Source organism: Anabrus simplex, chromosome 13 (genome assembly GCF_040414725.1).
Source record: "Anabrus simplex isolate iqAnaSimp1 chromosome 13, ASM4041472v1, whole genome shotgun sequence".
NCBI lineage: Eukaryota > Metazoa > Arthropoda > Insecta > Orthoptera > Tettigoniidae > Anabrus > Anabrus simplex.
Genome location: NC_090277.1, coordinates 80,230,766 through 80,255,856, shown reverse-complemented (window position 1 = coordinate 80,255,856; position 25,091 = coordinate 80,230,766). Strand labels below are relative to the sequence as shown.

Below are 25,091 nucleotides of genomic sequence, written 5' to 3'. Positions count from 1 at the left end.
GCGGATAGTACCTACCTAGGTGTTAATATAAGGAAAGATCTTCATTGGGGTAATCGCATAAATGGAACAGTAAATAAAAGGTACAGATCTCTGAGGTTACTTAGGGGTTGTAAGGATGTAAAGAGGGCATGTGTCTCTAGTAAGACCCCACACTAGAGTATGGTTCCAGTGTATGGGACTCTCGCCAGGATTACTTTATTCGAGAACTGGAAAAAAACCAAAGAAAAGCAGCTCGATTTGTTCTGGGTGATTTCCGACAAGAGTAGAGTTACGAAAATGTTGCGAAGTTTGGGCTGGGAAGAACTGGGAGACAGGAGACGAGCTGCTCAACTGTAAGCAGTATGTTCCGAGCTATAAGTGGAGAGATGGCGTGGAATGACATTAGTAGACATAAGTTTGGCGTTTTTAAAAGGACATATCACAATATAAAAATAGTTGGAATTCAAGTGAACAAATTGGGGCAAATATTCGTTCATATGTAGGGGTGTTAGGGATTGGATGTTCAATAAATTTCCAAATTTGTTGCTATTGAGACTAAAGAACACACAGGGAATCTGCCACCTGGGCGACTGCCCTAAATGCAGATCAGTGTTGGATTGAACTTCATTGATAGTAATGGTACGGCACGTACCATTGCGAGTAAAATTGCGATGTGATAAGTTAGGGTTAAGCGGACCCTACCCTAAGTAATATTGATCACTAATATGGAGTCAATAATACCTACTGTATTTGATAATACTGACATTAGACATTAATATTGTAGAGCCCTTACATGATCACTACCTATTATCAATATTTTGGTCTACTTGTGCAGGCGGGCTGAGTGGCTTATTCGGTTGAGGCGTTGGCTTCGACTCCTACTTGGCAGGTTCGATCCTGGCTCAGTCCGGTGGTATTTGAAGGTGCCCAAATACGCCAGCCTCGTGTTGATAGATTTACTGGCACGTAAAAGAACTCCTGCGGGACTAAATTCCTACACCTCAGCGTCTCCGAAAAGTCCAAGTAGTGGGACGTAAAGCAAAATATTAGTGCATTCATTGTAGTATTCCATCAGAATAGATCGTAAAAAGGCGGGCATGTGTTAAATCATATTAGCACTCGGCACGAAACGCAGTGTTAAACGTAAACGATGGGTTAAAGATTAGCTTAAAAACGAGAAGAGTATTCTCATATGAATTTAAGAGAAATGCAGTATACTGAAGCAGATGATCAAAACTACCGAATGAGTGGGGGGGGGGGTGTAATTTTGAGAAATTACGGTACTTGGAATATTACCGGTAGAACCTTTTCTAACAAGGCAGAATACACACATGCGGAGCTGTTTCTCGGTGGCAGAGATTAGCGGTGACACTGAAGTACCGTATCTTTCAACTGGAGGAAATTTTGAAGATTTAAAGTTTTCCGCAATAATGTTGCCAGTTTCAATACGGCAGTCGTAGAAACATGTGAAGTAGTGTTACTTTAAAGTTAAGGCATTCATTATAAAAACGTTAATACCAGGGATGTATTGTATTAAATCTAACTTAAGTCCATTTATTCTCCGGTGAAGTGTGAACACATTTCCGTTTATGGGAGGGTTGAGCTCAAAAGGAACTTCTGCTTTATTAAAAAAACTAAAGTGCATAAAACGTCCGTGATGGTTCGTATGTATATGTTCGAATTCCTGAGAGTTTTGATTCAGCTATACGGTAATTTGAACGCAAGGTATTTTTTCTCACGTCGTCCATTTGCTTTCAACTTGGAGTGTTACAACAGTTCATCGAGCGTCCTATTCAGTTTTTGTTAATATTCTGGGTTGAAAGTATCCCACAATTCTGGCATAGTTTCGTACAGTTAAACTGTTGTAAAATCTCGCGACAAGGACACTTGTCCTTGAAGCACATGCATCGTCCATCACTGCTCCGTTATAGACATAATTATAAATGCACTCGCACGGTCAGTATAACCTTCAGTATCCCACCACTACAGTTCTGATGCTCGCAGATCGGAAAATTCGGATCTTCATTCCAGTCCACACGTAATCAGGATAATGTCGAGATAGAGGAGGAGACTAAGGCCAAAGAAGAAATAAAATTTACATATGATAACAATGACATTTACAATAAGATACAAAAGTTAAAAACTAGAAAAGCGACTGGAATTGATCAGATTTCTGGGGATATACTAAAGACAGTGGGTTGGGATATAGCAGTGGCGAATATAGAATATATTTTGGGGGGGGGGGGGGCCAAGATTGATGTAAGGTTAGATTAAGTAATTTTTAAGAGGTCAGACGATTTCAAACACTTTAGAAAGGAAAAAGGAAACATTGATTTGGGCTGATACATACATACATACATACATACAGTACCGGTACACCAATGGTTACAAAACGAAGTCCAGGTTTCTTGGTACACTTGCAAACTTATCAAGAACTTCTTCCATCACTAACTATAATGTCTCTGGATAGAGAGTAAAGCAAGCCCGTTAAGCCTACTTTCAGATATGCTGTTCCTGAAGTAAGTCTTCAGTCTCCTTAGGCTAGAGAAAGTTCTTTCTACGGTTGCGATAGAAACAGGAAGAACGGCGAGTAATTTGAGAAGGGTATAAATGTTGGGGAAGAAAGTCTTGTCACATTTTTCTAGAGAACTTACAGCCATTTTGGGAAGATTTGAAGGATTTCCCTGACTCCACTTTTCTTTCCATAACATAAACTCACTTTGCACAATCTCTTTATGTGACAGATTTCCTTCGTAGAAACTAAAAGCAGCCTCCATTGAACCGAAATCTGTTACGATACACAATTGTGGAAGGATGTTTTGTAAGGATGCAACTATTTCCTTGTGAGATTCAAAGCATTATTTTAGTGAGTTACAAAAATCGTCCAGGTATGGCACATAAACTGCTAACTGTTGGCTCGGAATCTCAACAACGATCGAAAATTCCCATCATTTTGGTCCGGTTCTTCAAGGCTTATACATTTTTCAGGGGGGGGGGGGGGCCAGGCCCCCTGGGCCCCCCCCCCCTTATATACGCCCCTGGGATATAGTACCATATCTGAAGTACTTATTTGATTATTGTTTGGTCGGAGGAGCTATACCAGATGAATGGAGAGTTGCTATAGTTGCCCCTGTGTATAAAGGAAAGGGTGATAGACATAAAGCTGAAAATTACAGGCCAGTAAGTTTGACATGCATTGTATGTAAGCTTTGGGAAGGCATTCTTTCTGATTATATTAGACATGTTTGTGAAATTAATAACTGGTTCGATAGAAGGCAATTCGGTTTTAGGAAAGGTTATTCCACTGAAGCTCAACTTGTAGGATTCCAGCAAGATATAGCAGATATCTTGGATTCTGGAGGTCAAATGGACTGTATCGTGATTGACCTGTCTAAAGCATTTGATAGGGTGGATCATGGGAGACTACTGGCAAAAATGAGTGCAATTGGACTAGACAAAAGTGACTGAATGGGTTGCTATATTTCTAGAAAATAGATCTCAGAGAATTAGAGTAGGTGAAGCTTTATCTGACCCTGTAATAATTAAGAGGGGAATTCCTCAAGGCAGTATTATCGGACCTTTGTTTTCTTATATATATAAATGATATGAGTAAAGGAGTGGAATCGGAGGTAAGGCTTTTTGCGGATGATGTTATTCTCTATAGAGTGATAAATAAGTTACAAGATTGTGAGCAACTGCAACGTGACCTCGAAAATGTTGTGAGATGGACAGCAGGCAATGGTATGTTGATAAACGGGGTTAAAAGTCAGGTTGTGAGTTTTACAAGTAGGAAAAGTCCTCTCAGTTTTAATTACTGCGTTGATGGGGTGAAAGTTCCTTTTGGGGATCATTGTAAGTATCTAGGTGTTAATATAAGGAAAGATCTTCATTGGGGTAATCACATAAATGGGATTGTAAATAAAGGGTACAGATCTCTGCACATGGTTATGAGGGTGTTTAGGGGTTGTAGTAAGGATGTAAAGGAGAGGGCATATAAGTCTCTGGTAAGACCCCAACTAGGGTATGGTTCCAGTGTATGGGACCCTCACCAGGATTATCTGATTCAAGAACTGGAAAAAATCCAAAGAAAAGCAGCTCGATTTGTTCTGGGCGATTTCCGACAAAAGAGTAGCGTTACAAAAATGTTGCAATGTTTGGGTTGGGAAGAATTGAGAGAATGAAGAAAAGCTGCTCGACTAAGTGGTATGTTCAACAATGATAAAGGTGTTTTAATTTATTCCACCTATTCAATACTTATATTTTCACGTATAGTTGTTACATAATTAAATTCTTAGTTACATGGGACATGTTTCACCCTAAATTAAGGGCATCTTCAGCCTAAATACAATAATCAAAAATACAACTAAATTAAAAGTGGAAGTTAATACAATCATCAAAAATACAACTAAAATAAAAAGTGGAAGTTAAAAAGTTTAGTCTGTTATTAAAATTAGGAACAATAAAATTGTGAAAAATGATAAAATAAAAAGATGCTAATGGAAAACTGTCTTATGATTAAACTATAATCTTGTCGGAGACTAAAACTTCTATTAAAATTCTAATTAAAACAGTTCATAAATTAGAATTTTAATAGAAGTTTGTCTCCGACAAGATTATAGTTTAATCATAAGACAGTTTTCCATTAGCATCTTTTTATTTTATCATTTTTCACAATTTTATTGTTCCTAATTTTAATAACAGACTAAACTTTTAACTTCCACTTTTTATTTTAGTTGTATTTTTGATGATTGTATTAACTTCCACTTTTAATTTAGTTGTATTTTTGATTATTGTATTTAGGCTGAAGATGCCCTTAATTGAGGGTGAAAAATGTCCCATGTAACTAAGAATTTAATTATGTAACAACTATACGTGAAAATATAAGTATTGAATAGGTGGAATAAATTAAAACACTTTTATCATTGTTGAACTGTTAAATTTTCAATACGGACCTAAAATGAGGTTTATAACATGTAATTATAACATGTAAGTGGTATGTTCCGGGCTGTCAGCGGAGAGATGGCGTGGAATGACATTAGTAGACGAATAAGTTTGAATGGCGTTTATAAAAGTAGGAAAGATCACAATATGAAGATAAAGTTGGAATTCAAGAGGACAAACTGGGGCAAATATTCATTTATAGGAAGGGGAGTTAGGGATTGGAATAACTTACCAAGAGGGATGTTCAATAAATTTCCAATTTCTTTGAAATCATTTAGGAAAAGGCTAGGAAAACAACAAATAGGGAATCTGCCACCTGGGCGACTGCCCTAAATGCAGATCAGTACTGAATGATTGGGTGCGCTTATTACAGTAGAAGTTACATGTTTAAATGTCGTAGGCCTACTTACACTGTTTCGCTGCTTCGTATTAAGATTTAACAGCGGCATAATTCCTTCGTGAATGATAAAAACTATTTTAAAACTCGAGTCATAACGACCCCAAAAATATTCTTTAAATTTGGTACATTTTGATAGAACAATTTGAGTAACAAGAAAATGCAGTTTTTACTTTTCCGTAATTGTATGTACACGCATCACGAGAAAACGGCTGAAGTGAATTTAATAAAAATCGGTATGTAGAGTCGGGGGGTGAACCTCTACAATCTACGCTATAAATTAATTTATTTGCGCTGAGTGAAATGGTAGTTTAGGGGAAGGCGCCTAAAATTTAATTTTTAAATACCTGTGTTATTGGCCCTATAGAAAAGTACTACAGGACAAGTTAGAGAACACAATTTCCGATAATTTGTTTTATTCAGTTTTACCGTACAGACTATGGGGTGGTATTTCAGAGTTGGAAGAAAACTAAATGTGAAGGCCTAAAATATTGGAAGCGCACAACATGGATCAACAATAACAATACATTGACCATAGTTTCTTGTGATCTACATTTCTTATGCTGCCACTCAACTCCAATGGGGTTACTGCTGCATACAGACTATAACAGCCTGACTGAATATTGGCATGAAATATCTGGAGAGTTAGAAAAACTTTCTTATTTAGCATGTCATTCCTCTGGTTCATACATTTTCTGATACCGTACTGGGTATGTAACTCACTGGTCCATCATGGAATTCCAGCTATTCGATCCCTACTCTGATGTGCTGTTTTAAACGAGCAGTGTGCACGTGTAAGACAGAGGCTCACTTAGTAGTAGCTAGAATTAGAATTTAGGCCTGTTCCAAATTATAGCACCACAATTCACTAAATAACTCAAAATTCAACTCTGAAAAGACATTTAAGAAAAGCTTCTTCCTCTTCATTTTTATTGAATTCTACATTCATTTTATTCCAAATCAGGAGTGAAGAGGGGTTTTTCCTCTGCCTTGGAGGAAAAATCTGCATCCAGAGTGAAACAGCAGGCCTAAATAATGGCAGAAAGTAGCTGGAGAGTTGGATAACTTTACACATTCTAAATGATTGACCTATCAACAATGGGTACTGTAGTTAGTGCACTCTTAATTTGTCATATTCATACCTTGGTCTAGCTGTACTGTTCTTACTGCCTATACTTCCCTCAAATACTAAAAGTTCTGTGTCTCAAGATGTATCCTATCAATTTCTTCAATGGGTCAAACCTTGCAACATCATTCTTTCATCGATAATTTAATTATCCTATCAATCTCTTCTAGTCAAATCTTACCGTATCGTTCTTTCATCGATAATTTATTTTTTCATTAGTGATTCAATCTACCAATCTTGCCTTACAATATTTTTCTGTAACACCACATTTCAAAAGCTTAAATTTTCTTAATTTAAGTCTGTTTCACTTCCATACAATGTTGCTCCGGACAAGTCATCAAACATCTTTCTCATTCCTATATCAAGGTTTAATGTTAGCAAATTCATGATTTGCCTTGCTTGTACTAAGTGTTTGACCTTGCTTTGTCAATCATTGGTTATTTTACTACCCAAGTAACAATATTCATCTACTGTTCTTACTTTAAGACTTCATTTCATTTCCTGCATTTGACTTTGTCTGCATTCCAGTAATATTTATTCTGAATTTTCACCTGTACTTCTTCCCAAAGACTGTCCATACCGAGAGTTGGCCTTGCAGTTAGGGGCACGCAGCTGTTAACTTGCATTTGGGAGATTGCCTGTCAGCAGTCCTGAAGATGGTTTTCAGGTGGTTTCTGCAACTTCACACCAAGCAAATGCTGGGGCCAGAGTCCTGCAGATAGGCCCAGCCCATGAGCTGCTTCGGCAGTAGATTGCAATGGGCTTTGAAAGGCTCGAACATACGAAGCCCGTGACGCCATCTCACGGGCCGGTCTGGGCAGCGCTCTGTCATTTGTACGTGGTGAGCCAAGGACAGCACTGTGGTAGTTCTATGGGCTGACTGCTTCAATGTGTACAGTGTATGCGTGTCAGCGGAGTGCGTTGTATTATGGTCGAATGGAGCCGATCAAATTTGCTGTGGTTTTCAGTTTGACTTCTCCGTCTATCCTGTTAGGAACAAATGTGGTCTGTAGTTCCAAAAGAAAAGAACCCGTGGCAAAAAATGAAGTAAAAATAAGAAGCAACAAATGAACCAAAAACCGCACAATACAAGACTTCTGAACTGGATCCTAAACTTGTCATATTTGGTTGGCATTCAAGCCTACAGTTGACGGTGATTGGAAAGACTTTAATTTTGTCTGCTGTACGATCTACGGTGAACTTTATGTACACACTAGCAGTTACCCACGGCTTCTTGCATGGATTTCGTAATTTGATAAAAGTAATCGTTCCTCGATACTGTACTAAGACATTATCTGAAAATCCCTGAAGTATAAAACCTCACTGAAAAACTGAGTTTCATTTACCCCAGAAACTCGGTATAAACCAAGTTTGTGGTATTACCTTTTGGGGCTGAGATGACCATGCGACATAGAACTGTACACGTGAGAACGTCTTCTCAAGTAAAAAAAAGTTTCTTTATTTTTAAAGGAGATTAGAAATACATATTTCCACATCTGTAACGTCTTCAGGTTTTGAGATACAAGTATCCGCATAAAAAATTCAACCCCTTTATTAGCCCTTCCTCCACACCCACCTACATGGATTTTCCAAAAACAAAAAGATACACCTTTCTTTATTTTTAAAGGACATTCCAAGTACCAAGTTCCATGACTGTAACATGTGAAGTTTTTGACATACACTATAGATATACCAGTGCTGTATAAAAAATAACCTGCTTTTTCAATTCTTTTCAGTCCCTTAAGTAGTTTTCCAAAAACAAAAAGTGTTCATTGATAAAGGAGCTGACAAATACCAATTATCACCACTATAACATCTTCAGTTCTTGAGATATTTGTGTCCTCATAAAAATAATTCAACTAATATTTCAGTCCTTTCATCTCCCGTAAGTGGATTTTCCAAAACCAAAAGAATACGTATTTCTTCCTTTTTAAAGGTGACTGTAAATACCAATTTTTACATCTGTAACAACTTCAGTTTCTGAGATATCAGTACCCTAATAAAATTAATTCAACCCCCTTTCCAGTCCCTTTTACACCCCCCCCCCCCCCACGTTAAGTGGTTTTGCAAAAAACAAAATGCCACTTTTTTATTTTAAAATATTAAAAATATCATTTTTCAAATCTGTAACATGTTAAGTGTTTGAGATATACTGTAGATATGCTCATCTTAAAAATTCAAGCCAACCCACATTTCAGTCCTTTTTACCCCCACTCCTTAAGTGTCTTTTCCGAAAACAATATAATACAAGTCTTTATTTTTAAGAGATTATAAATACCACTTCACGTCTGTAACATTTTAAGTTTTTGAGATATATTGTAGATATGCTCAGGGATTGTGTACAAATTTTGGTTGGCAGCTTTGCCCAAACGTACACGCATAATCTCGCTGCTGTAGAATCCTGGAGCTGGCGTTGCCATGGTTACGGCAGTTAATTTCCTTATCAGATTCCGAGAGCAGGGGTAGTGTGGTGCCAATATCTCCATAACGGTCGGTTTAGGGCCTTAAATCATGGTTTTCAGGCCCGTAGGGCTTAGCGAGATTTGTTCGTTGGGTCAGTGAGCTTAAAATGAGCTTAGTCTTGTCCTTGCACGACAAATTCGATACTCGCCTATATTAGCCTATTATTTTTATATCTCCCCTGTCGTCCCCCACCTCGAATTGTTTTGAAAATAAAATGCGGTCCATGTTCCTCAGGGATAATATATATTTACATTAGTAAAAGAAATTTTGGAATCAGTCCAGTAGTTGGAGATTACCCTCCAGATTTACGCGGGAGCATTCTAACGTTTCAGTGTCATCGGACTCCACGACTATGCCACAACCTATTACATGTTATGAGTCTCATTATGATAGCTGTATTGGAGTACAGAATGTAAAAGTTTCAAATAAATTTATTAAAACCACCATTCCAATACTTTACAATCTTTAAGTTTAAGATACAAATATTACATATATATTAAAATGGGACATGTTTCACTTAGGCTTTGTAAGCATCTTCAGCCATACTTAATCTAAAGCTGTAGATGAGACGAGCTGTAAAATTACGTCCATACTTGAATGAACAATCTACAATTAATAGATATTTTTCTGTATTTATTATTACAACTTCCCCCATGCAGAGACTGCCACAAGGACAAAGTATGTCAACTACACAGTATTGTCTTCTAAGTTACTGTTCACTTTGCTAGTGTGCCAGGTAGAAGATTCACCAAAAGGCTCAGGAATAGATTTGCAATACGGTTCTTCAGATGTTATATAGATGATTGCGGAGTATGGTCACTGAACCTCGTATTGCGGCGATAGCGATGTCGTGAAGTCATGTCCGGCTGAGACCGAGAGAATCCCATAGCTGTACAAGAAATTTAGGGATTGTGCCTCGAGCTCCGATCATGAGTCCATCAACAGAAATATTGTCTAGGTGATATTTATCTTTATAGTAGTTTACAGTTGGCTGGTAAATTGACTTCTTTTCGGCATCCACCTCTTCGGCCTGGCCAACGTGCGACTCGAAGCGTATTGTGCGATCTAAGGCAAATTCTTCGAAGTCAGGAACTTTAGCATCAGGTTATTTCCTCTGTTGAGAAAGCTGTCTCTGAAAGTTGCATACATATCTTGCAACTTCTGTGAATAATTGTCCATACTAGATCAAAATTATTTTTGATAAGAGGAAGAAATACTTAACTCTTTTTTGTAACTTAACTGATTTTTTTGTACAGTCGGTTCATATTGTTGAAGTTACTCAATCATGAAGTCTTACAAACTGAAATGTATGCTTACGGGTACCTGTATTTTTTCTGTACATTTTTGGGAACTTCAAAGCTTACAGGACACAAGGGGAGGGGAGAGAGTATGTTTCCATGGGGTTGGAGGACGGATGCACAAGAGCTCAATTGGCACTTCCTGAATGTAATACTAATTTAGATTTGCCTATTACATTTACTGCAATGGACTGGGCATCACAGTGCAGAACCACCCAACATTCAGCAAGTGTTGCTACTGAGAGACTGGTACAGATCAAGAATTTTCTGAACTTTCTTTTTGGATTTGTTTCCAGTTTTGTAGAGTGAAATACAGACTGCACTGTTTAGATAGCATATTGGTCTGAGGATTGTGGTGTCCTTGTCTTTCTTTTGAAAAAAATTCCCATACTTTATTAGAATTTTTCTTGATTTCTTTTGGGAGAAGTTTCTTGTTACTGCATGCCATGCAGTCAGGTTTATAGGTATGGCTGGTTTGAGTGGTGTCCTTAAAAGTAGGAAAGATCACAATATGAAGATAAAGTTGGAATTCAAGAGGAAAAATTGATGTAAATATTAGTTTATAGGAAGAGGAGTTAGGGATTGGAATAACTTACCAAGGGAGATGTTCAATAAATTTGCAATATTTTTTGCAATCAGCTAGGAAAACAAGATAGGAAATCTGCCACCTGGGCAACTGCCCTAAATGCAGGCCAGTAGTGACTGATTGGTTGTCTAAATTCCATTTCTTGTATTTTCCAGCTATACTCAACATATCCAGAATTGAAAACAATTCATTGAAGGTGGAATCAGCTCTGTCCATTTCTGGTAGAACCAGCTGTGAGAAGACTGGAAGAGGCCCTGGTGTGAAGAAAGTTTCCATCCGTACCGTAGACTCGACAAGCACATTCACCGTAGTCTCAAGTCATCTGTGCTGTCCACATGTTACATGGGAAATCATTCCTCCGTGCAGAAACAGGTCTGTTACTCAATTTTGATTTATGATTTAATAGTTTTTGATATATGCTTTTACCGAGCTCGATAGCTGCAGTCGCTTAAGTGCGGCCAGTATCGAGTATTCGGGAGATAGTGGGTTCAAATCCCACTGTCGGCAGCCCTGAAGATAGGCTTTCCGTGGTTTCCCATTTTTACACCAGACATATGCTGGGGCTGTACCTTAATTAAGGCCACGGTAGCTTTCGTTCCAGTCCTAGCCCTTTCCGCCCTCATCGTCGCCATAAGACCTTTCTGTCTGTGCGACGTAAAGCCAATAGCAAAAAAAGAAAGATATATGCCTTATTGGGGTCATCCAAAAATTTGTGTAATGTAATGAGACAAAATGAGATTGATGTGTAACATACTAACCATGCAGGCTGGAATGTAAGGTGTGGCTGGGTGGTCAATGTTACCTAGCAACCGTGCAGGCTTTCTTGGTGGATACAAACTGTATGGCAGTGCAGATAATTTGGTTGATAATTTCTAAATGACCGGTCATTGATTTTGTCAAGATATACTCTCGTTAATGCTTGTGGTTAGGCGATCCTTCACAGTAGTCGGGAGAATGGCGATTTATAGAGCCTTGACTATAAAGCCATAAATCTGATCTAAGGCTAACTGGCTCCTACCTGCAATTAATGGAAGGAAGGAATAAAGGTCAGTATGTCAAAAGACAAAATCCCTCTTAAACCTGTGACTAGGGTTTCTGGTGCCAGGTGTCAGACATATTGTATTATTACATGTTATAGTTCTCATATTTAGGTCTGTATTGAAATGTACAATGAAGTCAACTAAATATTGAAGTTTATTTATTCCACCTGTTCAATACATAAAAAAGATAATGAATTAAATAAAATTATAGGGACATGTTTTGCCCTTTAATTATGGGCATCTTCAGCCTTAATCTCAAACTGAAAGTTGATTAATCAGGTACCTGATTGTAATTAGCTTACATATGAATGTGAAGGAAATGTTGGAAATGTGCGAAATGGTTGACAATAGTTACGAAATTCTTAATATCAGGCCTTAATAAAGTCTAAAATACAAATATTCGTAAAATTATACACTTTCTTGAATGTAGTTAAGAAATTCTTGAAATGAGGCCTTAATGAAGTTTAAAATAAAAGTAGTCCTGAGTTTATACACTGGAGGAAACTTTTGGATCTTAAACAGATTGAATGTCACTATAATCACATCAAGTGTGGTTTACTTCACTTCACATTTCCAACATTTCCTTCACATTCATATGTAAGTTAATTATAATCAGGCACCTGATTAATCAACTTTCAGTTTGAGATTAAGGCTGAAGATGCCCATAATTAAAGGGCAAAACATGTCCCTATAATTTTATTTAATTCATTATCTTTTTTATGTATTGAACAGGTGGAATAAATAAACTTTAATATTGACTTCATATTGTATTAAGATCTCAGCTTCAGTACCTTTGGTGTTATATACCATAGTTAAATATTTACAGTATCCGCGGATGAAGTGCGGATGCGGATATTATTTTGTATGTCCACGCAGGGCTCCACTTATGGCTGGTAGTCTGAAAATAACTGTTGATCGATGGCAATGTGACCGGGAGACAAATTTATCATTCAGTTTTTACAAAGGGAAAAGTAATTTTTTTTTTTACAAGTAGCTCTTTCCTTTTCAATACCTTTGAAAGATTCTTTGTTGTTAATGTGTACAAAGAAACCCTTCTGTTCTTGCTTTTGAGAGAATGAGGGTGGGGGGGTGTAAGCATTGGTTAACCGGAGATTAAATTCACCCATACCCCACTGTTGGCACCCCTGAAGATTTTCTGTGGTTTCTCATTTTCACACCAGGCAAATGCTGGGGCTGTACCTTAAGGCCACGGCCACTTCCTTCTGACTCCTAGCTCCTCCCTGTCCCATCATCGCCATAAGACCTAACTGTTTTGGTGCGATGTAAATCAGATTGTAAAAAAATCTTAAAGAGTATATCCTGTTTTAGAAAGATATATAAATAACACTTTTTACAAATGGCCTAGTGTTTATTGGAGAAAGGTATATAGTTCGATGCAGATTCTTCTGTAGACTATATTTTAATCCTTAACAGTAATCTTCATATGACTTGCAAGTGTGCGATTAGGGATGGATTTCTTCAAATCATACATATACACATGACACAGATAGTTCATGAAATATTCACTATTGATAATGATAAAAGTATTAGGAATGAAAGCTTCAGTATTTTTAAGCAACTTCTAACCTCTTAGTCTGATGTTTATAGTCGGAGACCAAAGGCAGGCACAGTTCAGCTCGATAAGCAGTGCTCCAGTTCAGGCAGGTAAAGAAGCAGAGTGCCAGAAGTTATTTTTAGCAAAGTGAGGAAAATGTTTTATTTGCAAAACAATTACATCTTTTCAAAATACTCTCCATTAGCATGTATACAATTTTCCATTCTCTGAAACCATTTAGAAAAAGTCTCAGTCCAAGCTTCTTTCAGGATGTCACTTAGTGCACACTCGTACACTGCGATGTCCTCTTCATCTGGTTAAAACTGCTGCCCATAAATTCTTTCCTTTCTTAAGGAACAGAAAGTGTATATGGGCCAGGTCAGGTGAATAGGGGGGGATGAGGTAACACTACCCTCCATTTAATTTTTCTAGGTTCGAGCCCCACTGTCGGCAACCCTGAAGATGGTTTCCCGTGGTTTCTCATTTTCACACCAGATAAATGCTGGGGCTGTACCTTTAAGGACACGACCACTTCCTTTCCACTCCTTTCCTATCCCATCATTGCCATAAGACCTGTCAGTGGGACGTAAAATGGTGTAAAAAAATTCTAGCATGAAAATACCAGTCCACTCTTGCCTCCTTTCGGCTTTGTCAGGGAATGTGGCACCCAACATGCATATTTCTTAGTAAGGCCCAAATAATTTGAATGAAGGTCTGCGCTGCTGTTGACTCCCTATTTAGGGTCCCTTCAGTGTCACAAAATGTAAGATGTGGATATTCTTTGATCGTTTTCCTCACAGCATCAGTTTTCCTGAGTCACAGCTGTTGCTGGTAGATTGGGACAAGGTTCATTTTCAATTGACTGCCAACTCCTTGAAAATTTGCCTTGCCAAAAACACTCAGCAAAGAATGGCATTCGACACATATGATTTTTTTATAATCTTGTACAGTATGACGCTGCACTGCCTGAGCTTTCTTCCTGCGTTATGGAGGAACCACCGCTGGGAGAGGTTGCGCGTGCTTCCAAGGTCAAGAAACATCGCTCTTTGAAATGAAAAGAATCCCATTGTCCTCAGAATTACGGTTTAGAGGTTGCTACAACTAGTGAAGGGGCGCGTTTCTAAAAATTTAAACTTTTAAACAGGTTTATTGTACCTAATGTCTTGTTCTATTGTGTTCAATTATGGTGAGGAAACTGTTATTTTCTATACAAACACCTTGTGCTAATACACTTGTTCATTTCATTAGGTTGTGCATAGGGAAAGATTATTTCTACAAGGGAAAGTCAATAAGTATTTGCAATAAAATTTTATAATATATTACAAAGAGTACATACTTTTTATTGATACCATTTTTCAACATAGTCACCCTGCTTTTCAATGCACATGGTCCAGTTTCACAAGCTTGCTGATACCCTCTGCAAAGAAAAAGAAGAAAGTTTTTGGTTGCACAGCAAGTCAGTATGCACCGCTTCCTTCACCTGTTCATTGGAACTGAATATGCATATAGTTTGCCACATCAAGTCACCTGTCTGTTATTCAGGGTCATCACTTGTTCAATATTGGCATTTATGGCTGCAGATGGACGCCTGGATCATTCCTCATCCCTCACACTCGTCCGACCCCTTTTGGACTGTTCAGTTCAGAGGTACAAACTTCGCTGTGGAAAAACATTGTTCCCGTATTGTGCTCAGTCTATGAATTTCCGCTCCTGGTACACCCTCAGACCACAAAAAATGAATTACGGAATGCTGTTCTTCCTAGGTGCAAACAGTGGTGTGGCCATCTTTACGTCGTAACAGCGCAAGCTGTACTGATCTGATAACGCTGAAACCTACCGCAGACGTAGACAACGGTGCCATCTAGTGGCTGGTGAGCACAAAATGCCAGTCAACCTAAAGATAGAGCAAAATTGCAGATACTTATTGACCTGCCCGTATGTTGCTTGTCGGGCCTTGAGACGCAGCCATGCTTACCCTCTGCAGCTGCTACCCTGCATGCACGCAAATTCCTAAGACTACCATAGTACGTGTTATTTAGGCAGTTGAAACAGGCCATATTTTCCAGTTACTCAGTCTACAATTTGAGAATGTAAAATACCATTTACTAGTTCTCTTGAGACTGTAAATCCATGATCAGTTTGTTTTAGTGCATGTAAAGTAGTTTTGATTGCAATCAACATAATTTTTTATGGGTCTATGGGAAAGTGTTCTGATTATCAGTCAATGTCTGCTAATGTGGTGGACATGATTGTTCAGGTGTTAAGTCTATTCGATCTGACATAAGTTAGCTGGTTAGTCAGTTTGCAAAACTATTCACCATTAGAATGTTGGCCGGGACGGGAGGAGGCTGATAAACAATTTCTAATTGTGGGTGAAAAGCCTTGATTAAATTCCAAATATGTCTGCAATGTTCATATATCAGCAGTGCAGCTTACGCTGCTGCAAGGTAAAGATGGCCATACCGCTTTCTGTTTGCACCAAGGAAGAACAATGTTCTGCAATCTGATTTTTGTGGTTTGACGGTGTACCAGGAGCAGAAATTCATAGAAGACTTTCAGCACAATACGGGGACAATGTTTTGCCACAGCGAAGTGTTCACCATTAGATTGAACAGTTGAAAAGGGGTTGTACGAGCATGAAGGATGAGGGAAGATCCGGGCGTCCATCTGCAGCCGTAACTGATGCCATTATTAAAAAAGTGTGCGATATGATGCTCAATAACAGACAAGACTGTTGTTGACATGGAAAATCGTATGCACATTAGCCATGGTTATGCATATGAAATCGTGCAGAATATTTTCAACTTTCACAAAATCTTAGAGATTGGTCCAAAACTACTCAATGAGCAGGAGCGCAATCATGTGAGAATCCAGTCAGCACCTACTGGACCATCATGCTAACGAAAGTGAAACATTTCTGAAACGGATCACTGGAGATGAAACATGGGTTCACCACTTCGAACCAGAGAGCAAATGTCAGAGCGTGGAATGGAAGAATCGCGGATCCCCAGTCAAAAAGAAATTCAGGAAAAGTGATGCTCAGTGTGTTGGGACTCTCAAGGGCCAGTCCTGGATCATTACCGGGAAAAGGGCAAAAATGGTGAACGTGATAGTGATATGCTGGTAAAGAAGTTGAAATCTGTAATTCGCAACAAACTTGCAGGTCAATTGTTGGAAGGAGTTCTTTGTTGCATGTTAATGCTAGTCAACATACCGCCGCGCACACCGCTCAAACTCTTCAGATGGTACGTTTCGAGGTGTTGGAGCATCCTGCACACAGTCCTGATCTCGCCTCATCGGATTACCATCTGTTCGGTCCACTTAAAAATGCTCAAGAGGCCATAGATTCAGCTCTGATCAACAGGTGAACGAAGCAGTGCATGCATGGCTTGCTGCGCAACCAAAACTTTTTTTGCAGAGGGTATCAGAATGCTTCTGAAATTGTGGGGTTACCGGTATGTTTACTAAGTACCTGGAGCACAACTGGAAGTACTACCTTTTGGATGGCACCTTATGGTATAAAGGAAGCTGTAGGTTGTAGACTATTGCTTGATTACAGGAGTGTATAGATTTGATCAACAACAGTTATGAGTGCAGGTGTTTTGTATAGATTTTAAGAATTTGTGATAAATTTATGGTAATTACTCCAGTAAAGTCTTCCTCGCTTCTTTCCAGTTCTTAACATGAAAATAAATAAATAGCGCAGAGCCCAGAATTACATTTTATGTGCTGGGTGCACGTGAGATGAACATGGCTTTCCTGCATAGTGGAATCTTTGCTTTGTTGGCCCAAAAATGGTCCACTCCATTGTAGCAACGTAATGATATACTGTAATCGGTGGCGTATCCTGGGCTATCACTAGATTGTTTACCTTTTTTGGTGGTTCGTTTAGTGAATATAAATCCTTAAGCAATTTTAGCTGCAGCTAGTAGCCAACAAGTCTGCTGTGTTGTCAAGGCTGCTTCACAAGCTATTTCCTTGGCCTCTGCTACTGTCAATACTCAATGCCTGATCAGTGCAGATGGTAGCCAAAAGTTTAAGAAATTAGTCGGCTGTGTGGCTAAATGAATAGAATGCTTGTATTTGGTCCGTTGGCCGTTTCAATTTTCGGAATAAACTGTAATTCCCCTGGCTTGGGGACTGGGTGTTTGATGTCTTTGCCATTCATTTAATCCTCATTAGGTCACCAAGCCTATAGATACTAAGCACGATTAATATTTGGAGCATGCGTTGGCAACAGCGGGCCCCTTAGCTGAGTCCTGGCATTGCTTCCACTTGTGCTAGGCTCCTCACTTTCATCTATCCTATCTGATCTCGCTTGGTCATCTCTTATTCTTTTCAGACCCCGACGCTGTTAGGTTTGCGAGGGCTAGGGAGCCTTGCATTTTCACGCCCTTCGTGGCCCTAGTCTTCCTTTGGTCGGTACCTTAATTTTTCCATTTTTTCTCTCTGATTAGTGTTACATAGAGGATGGTTGCCCAGTTGTACTTCCTCTTAAAAACAATCACTACCTGATGACATAACCTCTCCTGCCCAAATGCGAACTTCACCTTCCCGGGATGAACAAACTTGTTCCCACAGACGAGGCCCTGTCGACAGTCATGGCGGTATAACCGTTACATCAATTATGAAGGAAATGCTGTAATTTCAGCTAGTCCATTAGCTGAGAGGTGGCAGCCTCACCAATGGTCTTACCTCCTTTAGGCTAACAACACGTTGGAAGGACATTTGACCGGGCGAGTTGGCCGTGCTCGTAGAGGCGCGCAGCTGTGAGCTTGCATCCAGGAGATAGTAGGTTCGAATCCCACTGTCGGCAGCCCTGAAATGGTTTTCCGTGGTTTCCCATTTTCACACCAGGCAAATGCTGGGGCTGTACCTTAATTAAGGCCATGGCCGCTTCCTTCCAACTCCTAGGCCTATCCTATCCCATCGTCGCCATAAGACCTATCTGTGTCGGTGCGACGTAAAGCCCCTAGCAAAAAGACATTTAGTTGCTTTCAAGTCTTGCAAAAAAAAGTAAGACCGTAACAGGACACATGGCCCAATACTTGGAAGGTGATGATGAAATATTTACAAATCGGATTTTTCAGCATTACAAGTGGTTGTAACCACTGTTCACTGGTTTATTAGCTTCCTTGGGAGCTGAAGGTTGAATTTCATTTTAGCAGATGAACCTATACCTTTAAAAAGAACTGTATTACTCCTATAACAGCAGCCCTGCAGTGTCTTCCTACAAGGATGTAGAAGTAAACGGGAGTGAAATACCAGCACTCTGTTATTTATGTAGTCAAGTATGAGGTGAGGAAGTATATACAATGAGCATACCTGCCAACCGTTCCGATTTACCTGGAAACTTTCTTGTTTTTAACTAGTCTTTCGATTTTCCTATTTATTTTTAATTCTATTTTTGACCAATATAACCTCCAGTACGGTCAATACTCGTCCCCTAGGATAAAGGATAACTTCTATGTGCTTGTGCAATTTACCCTACCTAATTTTCAATCTTATTTATCTGATGCTTCATTTCGCGAGTGTATCGTCCGTTGTCTTCGTGTATCATGTTTCTTGCTCGCTACAGCAGCATGTGTGCTTTACGGCTGGGGATTAGTGATGGCAATCGTCCTACAAGCAAGAGAGGCTAGCACGCGCTAGCAGCTCAATTATTCGGGACGAAAGAATGACTTTCTTATTGTTTCTGTGCGTAATTTCGTTATTTGTAGGCCATGTGTTTTTTCTAGCAGTTCTGTTCTTTTCCCTGTGTTAGTCGTATGTTAGTAATGTATGAAACATACCAATCTGTTTTGTATGTTTCGCGTATTTCGATGCAATTTTGTTCATTCTTACTTCATAATTTTAATGAGTTGAATGTATTTTAGGGAGTTGTCGGTGACAGTTACTGGTATTTTCTCTTCTCGTTATGGCCAAAATACATAACAAACGTTAACTCAAAGTGTTCGGAGATACCTATAAATTTCCGTTCATTTTACCCTCTGATAAAGTTAACTATTATACATTTTGTTGTATGTCAGTGTGACATAAATATTATTCGTTTGTCATAAATGAGAATGATTAGGTACATTTTCTTGTAACCATTTTTGTTTTCTTAGTGCAAGATTTTAAATTTAATGGTCAATTCGCCTTGTAACTGTAGGCCTTTTTGAGACATTGGCTCATATGCGATAAAATCCAAGAGTTAAAAAATCTTATTTTTTATTTCTAAAAGTTGGCAGGTATGAATGAGCAACGCATTGTTTATAGTTAGCAGTGGCAATCTGACAGTGAAGCCTAGCACACTATCCCTCCCAGTCCCTGCACCTATTGGACAATCGGCAACAAGCCACGCCATGCCGGGTGGGGAGAGGGGAAAAGGATGTTAAGCCTACTCGACGTTAGCCCCTGACGGGACGTACTCGGGCTCCACCTCGATACCACAGCCGAACCCGTACGGAACACGCCGAAGATTTCCGAACGGCGCACTGGCGTTGAGTTGACAATGCAAAAGAACGAACTGTAGGAGATCTGCTGAACGAACGAACGAACTATAGTAATGTTTATGAGGTACACTACGAATACATACGAAGAGAACCGGGCAGTGACGATTTCGTGTTTAAAGCAGGAAAGTGTATTTATTGTACGAGTGGTTTGAGAAGAAAATTACGTGTGTATATTTTCGAATATCTACTTGTGCATAGTGTTCGTTACTGTACCTGTGGGATTAGTGTATTTCGTTTGGTGTGCCCAGCTATAGTGTCTATTTAGTTACGTGCCGCGTGTTTATTTAGTTTTTCTTCAGTTTAGGTAGGCCTACTTACATAGCGTTATAATGAGCAACGTTAAGAAATACTCGTGTTCTGAATGTGGTAAAAGAAAATAAAAAATTTTGGAAACATGTTTCTAAGGCCCATCCAGAGAAACTAGATGAAATTGCGCCTTGTTTAAAGGGCGAGACATCTCTTCCGCACCAGTGTAAATTTTGTGATAAACAGTTCACGCACAGTTATAATTTAAAACGGCACGGGCGTCAGTGCCACACAAACTTAATTGGAGGACCTGAGACAGAGGATAAAAAATGTCCTTCTTTCTCAAGCTACCTAGAGTGGAAACAGCACATTGAAAGCAAAACCTGTTCACAGTATGTAAAGAAAAGGGGTTCTTACACTGCAACAGATAACACGAAGAGACATTACTATGTGTGTCATCGATCAGGCTTTTTTGTGTCTGAAAGTAAAGGCATCAGGCACTTGAAGCTTCAGGGAAGCAACAAAGTTGATGAGATCTGTCCAGCAAGTATTCGACTAATTGAACACGAAAATGGAATGTGTGAAGTAAAATATGTTCCCACTCACAGAGGTCATCAAAATGATCTAAGCCATCTTGCCCTCACAGATGTAGAGAAGAAAACATTAGCAACAGATATTGCCAACCAGATTCCCTTTCAAGCTATTCTGGACAAAATTCGCGAATCTGTGACAGACTCAAAGCTTGAAAGAATTCATTTAATCACAAAACAGGATTTGTATAATATTGAGCGTAGTTTTAACTTGAGCTCTAAATCTGTCAGACATCAGGAGGATGGTACAAGTGTTGAGGCCTGGGTCAATGAAGTTAATTCAGGTGACAGGCCCTTGTGTATTATTCTATAAACATCAGGGGACCACCAGTGAAAAGCATCCAAACCTCAGAAGTGATGACTTTATTTTAATTATTATGAACAGTGCTCAGAGTGAAATATTAAAGAAATATGGTAGTGACTGTATATGCACTGATGGAACACATGGGCTTAATAGCTACAGGTTTGAGTTAATAACGCTTTTAGTTCTGGATGACTTGAGAGAGACTTTCCTTGTGCATTTTTGATTTCCAATAGAAGTGACCAGAAAATATTGTCTCTATTTTTCACCTACATTAAGAATGAGGTTGGTTGTGTATCCCCAAAGGTCTTCATGTCCGATTTGGCAGAAGCCTTCTACAATGCTTGGAATGCAGGCATGGGACCTGCAACCATGAGATTATTTTGCTCATGGCATGTTGACAGAGCATGGAGAAAGAATATTCAGACCAAAGTAAATGGGAAGGAAAAACAAGGAAATGTTTATAAAATTATGTGAACAATAATGCAACAATATTTAGATTTTTGTGAATTAAATAGGGGTGGTCTTGCACACCTAGTAGCTATGTCAGTGAGTGTATGGCATCATGAAACATTTGATTTAAAGTGGCTATGAACATTGTGCTTTGAGTGTTTCAGATCAAAAGTAGTTGTTATTTCAGTTAGGAATGAGTAGTTTGGATTGTTGTGATATGATGATGATGCTTATTTAAAGGGCCCTAACACCTAGGTCATCAGCCCCAAATGTTGTGATATCAGTGTTAGATGAGATATGTGTTTGTGGCCTGTTGTAAAGAAAAGGGTTTAGAATGTTTTGAAATATATAGTCAGTATGTAGGTAAATAATACACAGAATTAAGCAATCACTGTTTTCAGGATTTTAATGCAAAATGTAGGAAGTTATGAGCATCACTGTAAAATTCTTGTTTGTAACATTGATAATTAATCCTATATGGACTATACACACACAAAAAGAAAAGAAAGAAAAAAAGGAACATGTGATACAGATTTGAGGTCCTTTATTTAATCATGAATAAACACATTTAGGCATATACAAACTACTATTTATTTCTTCCTGAATTGAAATCCTCAGAAGTATTGTTCTGAAGGATCACTAGACGTTATGATGGAGGTGGTGCATAACTTGGTGGGTATAATTATTTTTAACTTACTTGCTCTATAGTTGACCTTTCATAGGGCAGAAGATTGCAAGGTGGAAAAGAGGTAAAGCTTTTTTGTGAGATCTACTTAATATTACATTTGAAAATTTAATGTGATTGGACCTTTTACAATAGACTCGTGGGCTGTACCACTGTCTGTTAAGAGCAAGAGATTATCTTCAGGGTGCAGGAGTACAGTACTGTACCATCTTCCCCTACCAAAGTCTTTCTCATCGAAATCAACTGCAATATATCCTATTATGAATACCTAAGTATTTTAGAATAGGTATTCTAGTTAAGAAAAGTATAAGTGATGTTTACATTTGTTGAAAGAATCATACAAGGAACAGTATCAAAGTCATGATGGAGGAAATTCAGGAGACAGAACACTTTAAGTCACTTAATAAACAACAGCAGTCATACTTGGCAGAGGAAGGAAAAACTTATCAGCAGCTCACTGTCGGACCTGTGTCTGGAAGTGTACAAAACTCAAGGCTGCCCCTCAGTATTGATATACTAATTTTTTCTAAAATAAAACAAAAAGAAACACATTGCATATCTTCTTCACAAAACAATCTTTACATCACCGCTTACAGCAGTCTGTCATTTGCCCTTAATTTCTAATTTTTATCAGAATACTACCATAATACAATAAAAAAGTACTATAATCTGAATATTAGATCAATAACTAAAAAGGTTTACTATGAACCATTAAATTGCTATTTTTTCTGGAAAATGTTTGTTATAAGATAAGACATCCATCTAAGTTCTTCTGCATGCATTCTACTTCTTTATATACAAGCTTTCTCTTGTTTTAAAGTTATCATTCCATGAAATTCATTCCCTGAGCAACCTTTATATTGCCAAGACCATTTATTACACAGCTTTCTTTAACTTCAAGTTTACTTCTTCAAAAAGCTTGTCACTAGTTGCCATTTCTTCACTTTTATTTCTTAAGTTTCTTGAAATCTTCAAATTCTTCAATATTTAAGTTGCATTTCTTATTTACTTTTCCAATTTTGATGCACTTTTCTTCCTCTTCATCAAGTTCATTTGGTGCTCATTCTGTCCTTTCTGGATGAGCAGTGTAGCAAGAGTGAGCAGATCTTGTCACTGTCAGTTGCTTCGTTGTGACCAGATCAATTGTGGTTTGTTTTACTGCAGTAATTTTTAAAAGCATCCTGAATATTTGTTCTTGTATTTAATATTCCTGGTGACATGGGCGATGCTTTGTCATTGATCAAATCTTGGCTCTTCTGAGAGAAAGCTCTCTACATCTGCACTCCTACAGGATAGAGTGAAACATATCTTAATTGTATTTCTTACTTCAGGATATTTCCTTTTCCCACATGGAAGTTTTAGATTGATATGAGGTTTCTGGTTCTTTTAACTTACAGATTTTTAATTTGCCTTAACTTTCTCAAACTTAAATATCTTCCATTCATCTTGAAGGATAATACTATCCATGGAGGAAGACTGTAAGATTGACTTAATTGGAGACGGCGCGAACAAATTCGTTATCTTGGAATTACCTTCAGGGATACTCCAGTGTTCGATGAGACTGCTGTAATGAAAAACCTTCACAATAAGCTCCAAATTCTAACATCGTCGCCACTGCTTAAGGAAGACCAAAAACTCATAGTACTGAATTCCTCAAGCTGTCCCACCCTGATGTACCCTTTCCTGACATGCAGTTTCAAGAAAATCGCACAGAAATTCTTATCCGATAGCAATAAAATGATTAAAAGTGCAACAAAGGAGATATTGCAGTTACCGACGGATACTCCAGATGGCATGCTGTACACCGAAAAGAAATACAAAGGACTCGCTCTTTTTAAAACCTTGTGGGAAGTTTACCTTTAATGTATTAATGCCTGTAACATCTTGCTTAAGACTAAACACCCACTCCGCGTCGCTTCAAGGGATTCTCATGCGGAGAGTCAGGAATGCGTAGAACGCCTAAAACTAACAAACGCTGATATCCAGAAAATAAGCGCCAAGAACGGCTTGTACTAAGAAGATCCGGCAAGAGCTACGAGAACGGGAATTCACCTCCTGGTGTTCACTGCCGCAAAAAGGACTCTGAGTACAACTGTACAAAGAGTACACACCAGCAAACTCTTGGGTGCGAGATCATACCGGACTGTATTGTAACGAGTGGAGAGAGGCTATAAAGATGACTGCTAATGTTTGTGCGTTGCGTTCGGTGCCAGGCAGGTCCCTGGACAACAACCTCTGTTGGCATTGCCACAGAGAGAAAGACTCTTGGTTATGTCCTGGGATTCTGCACACGCAGGGAGCTCCTAATAAACATGCGGCACCACCAGATCAGATCCCTCATTGCCGAAGAACTCAGAAAGAAGGGATTCGATGTACATGAGGAGATACATGGACTGGCCATAAACAGTAGTTCGCGGAGAATTGACATCATAGCCTTTAAAGACAGCAGCTCTCAAGGATTCATATTAGATCCAACTGTCAGATTCGAGCATCATAGCGGTCAGCCAGAGGAGGTTAATCTTGAAAAGATTAACAAATACAAATCCACTATCCCTTACTACAAATCTAAATACCACCTTCAGGAAATAGAAATACAGTAATGGTCGCGTTCGCGGTACCGTACCTCGTCATTTCGTCGCCATATGGAAGCGCTTCGAACTTCCAATGAAGCTCATCCCTGAAATTGCGACCCTCGTCCTCAGAGGCTCCATCAAAATCCTGAGACACCACCTCTACAGCTACAGCTCTGGAATGCCACACTAATTATACTGTACCTTTATAATTTAGAGTTTTCTTCAATTAATAGTTCTGTACAGAAATTTGATATGTTTTACCTTGTCCATAGTGGCAGATTGTAAATACAGGACATTGTTCCTAAATAAATGGAAATGGAAATATTATTATTTTGAAGAATATAAGTCGATATATCAATGGGAA

The 25,091-nt window shown here is 38.7% G+C and overlaps 1 long non-coding RNA gene across 1 annotated transcript in view; it reads left to right on the top strand.

Annotated features, from left to right (window-relative positions):
• LOC136884685 (uncharacterized) overlaps positions 1-25,091 on the top strand; it is a 55,524-nt gene that overhangs the window by 1,739 nt on the left and 28,694 nt on the right. Inside the window, exon 2 of the long non-coding RNA XR_010861404.2 lies at positions 10,946-11,162. This is a non-coding gene — a long non-coding RNA (uncharacterized lncRNA). The remainder of the gene's footprint in view (positions 1-10,945; positions 11,163-25,091) is intronic.